Genomic DNA, 4410 nt, shown 5'->3' with positions numbered 1-4410 from the left:
AAAATAGTCCATAACCCTATTTCCATCACCTTTTAATAACAACCAATACATATAATCCTCTATCACACATATACATATGGAAAAGAACAAAGGAAAATAATATTCATACCTTAGAATTCACCTCTTGATTATTCAATCCTTTTTGCACAAATAATAGGTGTCGTTCGAAGCTCTCGAGATGACAAACACAGTTGTTGGATTACTTTGGAATTTCTACGGTTGAATCAAAAGTAATTTAAAGGTCAAATTTGGCTAGGGTTTGTTCTTTCTCAATGATTGATGATGAAAATGATTTTTTGAACTCATATACATGTATATATACACATATTCCCGTCCATAATATAATAAAAAACGACTAAAATGCCTTTAAAATTTAAATAATGTCAAATCTGTCCTTTGGTGGACTGTTTTGATAAGCTAAAGTAGATCGACCATAACTCTTTGCTCCGATATCGGATTTGGGTAAAATTGGTATCGTTGGAAGGATAATTCAAAGGGATTTCATTTCATAAAAGTAGGCCACCCAGTTCGTCCTGTTCAAGGAGTTATGATCGTTTGAAGTTGAACCTAAAAATCTGTTTGATAGGCTGAAGTAAAACGAGTATAACTCCTTACTCAGACGTTGGTTTTGGATGAAACTAATTGCATTGGAAATAAGACTCAAAGATCTTTCTTTTCATAGGTCGCATCTCTCCAGTTTATTATATTAAGGGAGTTTTGATCGTTCGAAGTTGACCCTAAAATTCAGCTGGCCTCAGGATTTGTGTGTAGAAAATTTTCTTGTACATTTACTATTCCCAAATATCCCGGCCACCGTTTTATAGTTTCGAATGTGCTCGATTATATCCGAAACCTATCCATTTTTGGAAATCTTTATATCGTTGGAAAGCTTATTCAATAACTTTCGCATGGAACCATCGACGGGCAAATTCTGGTATAAATAAAATAAAAAAATTAATTCCATATAAATAAGACCAATACACATACTTGAATACACCAATACACGTACTTGAATACGGGGTGTTTCAATAAGGTCTCGAACTTTTACTCCCTTGACTGAGCCTTTGGCGAACATATTTGAAATATTAAGGTCCCAAGGTATCGTAGAACTGAGGAGAGGGTGGATCCCTACACATCCACCCCCTCATTTTGATCCATCTAAAAACTGTACTTATTATTCGAACATTCAAGGTCATGATATTGAGGAATGCTCAGTTCTAAGGTACAAGATTCAGAATCTGATTGAAAAGAAAAGGATAAAAGTGCACCGAGACTCAATAAGCAATGATCTTGTCACTACAGGTAAAAGCTTTATTCCAGGTGATCCGATAAAAGTATTTTCAAGAAATTCACGAAAGAAGCATAAAGCTTAGCAAATGAATTGACGTGCAAACATTTCTTATTTTTTCACCATTCTTCTTTGATTCGTCCTATGGCCAATAAAATTTTCTTTTTTTATTTACCTTTCTTTGTACTCATGAACTACGTTTGACCTGACTTCCATTTGGATACGTAGGCTGCCCACTCTGGGTCCTGTCTTAATCTAATAAAACTTTTTCTTTCCCCTTTATTTCCAATTCGTACACATCCAAAGTTTCAAGCTAATAGGCAAAACCTCAAAAATTTCACAAGTAAGCAATATATCAATGATGTGCAAAAAGGCCTTTTCTTTTAAACTGGGGCAGAAATATTTTGAAAATTTCTCAAAAATTTCACCATGAAGAAGTACAATTCCCAACAGCTGAAGAAGCAGAAATCGATCAAGGAGTCAAATCGAGCAAGATACGAATCAATATTTCTTTTCGACTGACGATTTTTCTTTGAGTGCAGACAATAGGTACTAAATGTAGCAACGATGCTATGATAATCAAAGAAGCCAGGATTATATCCCAAATAAGGGGAAAAAGCTAAGTTGTTCTATCTTTTGACTTTGACGACATTGAAATTGATATTATATTATTAAATAATATTGAGTTCCTGTAGAACCTTAAGTGAATAATATTGACAACATGGGTTTCTGTAGGACCTTATTTGAATAATATTGGGTTCTTGTAGAACTTTAACTTACAATATTGGATTTCTGTAGAACTTTAATCAATAATATTGGGTTCCTATAGAACCTTAATCAACAATATCGGGTTCTTGTAGAACCTTAATCAACAATATTGGGTTCCTGTAAAACCTTAATTAACAAATTTGGGTTCCTGTAGAACCTTAATCAACAATATCGGGTTCCTGTAGAACCTTAATCAACAATATTGGGTTCCTGTAGAAACTTAATCAACAAATTTGAGTTCCTATAGAACCTTAATAAAAAATATCGGGTTCCTTAAAACCTTAATCAACAATATTGGATTCTTGTAGAACCTTAATCAACAATATCGTGTTCTTGTAGAACCTTAATCAACAATATTGGGTTCCTGTAGAACCTTAATCAACAATATTGGGTTCTTGTGGAACCTTAACAGACGATATTGGGTCCTCGTAAGAACCTTAATTGAACAATATTGGGTTCTTGAAACCTTATATTTTTCATGTCCTAAATCGTATTCACATTCCATATTTCAAAACCACTCTAATCTTGTTTATTCGAGCTATCATTATTCAAATTCTCTTCACTTCAATCACACCAACCCATGATATCATTGTTGACGCCCCTATTCTCTATCATTAACATTCTTTAGAAATATTGTTCATTCCTAAATCTAGAACTACATACGACTTGATTCTTATAAAACCAAAGATATGTAGGCGACTTAAAACAAAAGTCCCAGTCACACTATTTTTAAAACTATCCGCCTGTATTTTCATTCCAACAAATCCTCTTTTTGGTCGGACAAAATTGACTACTACGTCAACTTTTGTTGCTCGACAATTCTTTCATCATTCTCAAGAAACGAAGGAGCAGTTGTTGACATCCAATTTTGACCTCCCAATGCTCTCTTAAGCTGTTATTTTGTCAATATTAGCTAACTTTTTTTACACATTATTTTGGTATCAAATAATTTTCGACAAGTCATATTCATGATTTAAACATATACAAATTATTTTATTACTTTTTATTTATAATATTCTACATTATTTTATTAAAATTTATTAAATTTTTTCGTAAATATAAACTCACATTTTTTACAAATATATTATCTATTATTATTATTGACAATTTTATATAATAATTTTACGTAAAATTAATTTTTAATGTATTTTTTAAAATATCGGCGTCTTATTATTTTTCTCACAGTCAATTTCAATTTATTCTCCTATGTATTTTAATTTCTATCCATTGTTGTACTCAATTTGCATCAATTGTAGTACAAATTAACATCAATTTGGCTATAAAATCTAATTCCAACTTTTGACCTATTTTTAAAATTATTTTAATCTCAACCGTTGATCGAAGTTAATCCAACGGTTGAGATCAGATAAACTTTCCTCTCCTTTTAAACAACAATTACCCAAACCCTAATCCGCATAGCAACCGCATCGGCACCCCCCCCCCCCTCACCTCTACACTTCAAACCGCCTGCCACCACCGGAGAGACCGACGACGCAACCCGGCCATTCTCCGAGTGGCATCACCGACTTCTGGACAGCAACAGCAGCAGCCGACCTCCCTTCTCTCCCCCTCTTTCTCTTTAAAACCACCAGGAGACCCCATGCTCCGGCGATCCGCATCTGCTGATGCCGACGCCTTTCACTATCTCCTTTTTCAGCCGATCCGCCAGCCATCACTAGCCGAAAGTTCCACCAGTGTCGCCGCTGCCTCCCCACGTCACCAAAACAGTCCATCTGACTCCAACCAGCAACGATCCGCCTCGAGCCGCAACTCTTTACGCCCGCACTTTTCGTCACCTCCTCGTTGGAGTTGACAACCAACGAGGTCCACTACGTATTTCGGGTTTGATTCTTGTTACAGATTAATTTTTGTTGTCTGTGTTGCTTGATGTCCTGGATTGAAATTTGTGAAAACGTGATTGTGGTTTCGGCTTGTTTATTAGTTCCTTTAGACTGCTGCATGTGAAAAACATTTTGGTGAACTTTAATTTTGTGTTTGTGTTCCTTCATTCGTTGATTACCAGTTCCCGCTGAATCATTTGTACTGATCTTGTTCATCGAGATTATGAGACTTGATCAGTATAAGGTCTTATCTGTTGTGATGAATTGTGATAGTCTAAGTGACTTTTTCTGTTCTTGTTAATGGCCTAACTAATGACAACCTCTTTTGAACACTAATTATGGTGATTTTAAAATCCTTGACTTGTGCAAATTATCAGGTAATGTGTGGCAGATCGACATATTCTTTGGTAAAATTGATTTTTCTTGTCTTATCATTTGAAAAATCTCTTGATTGATTGTCTTCTTTATTTCATTGCTTTTTATATATATTTTTTACTTGGTTATTTAATTCGA

The sequence above is a fragment of the Capsicum annuum genome, chromosome 3, assembly GCF_002878395.1.
Source record: "Capsicum annuum cultivar UCD-10X-F1 chromosome 3, UCD10Xv1.1, whole genome shotgun sequence".
NCBI classification, from domain to species: Eukaryota; Viridiplantae; Streptophyta; class Magnoliopsida; order Solanales; family Solanaceae; genus Capsicum; species Capsicum annuum.
Note: the sequence above shows the minus strand (reverse complement) of the source record.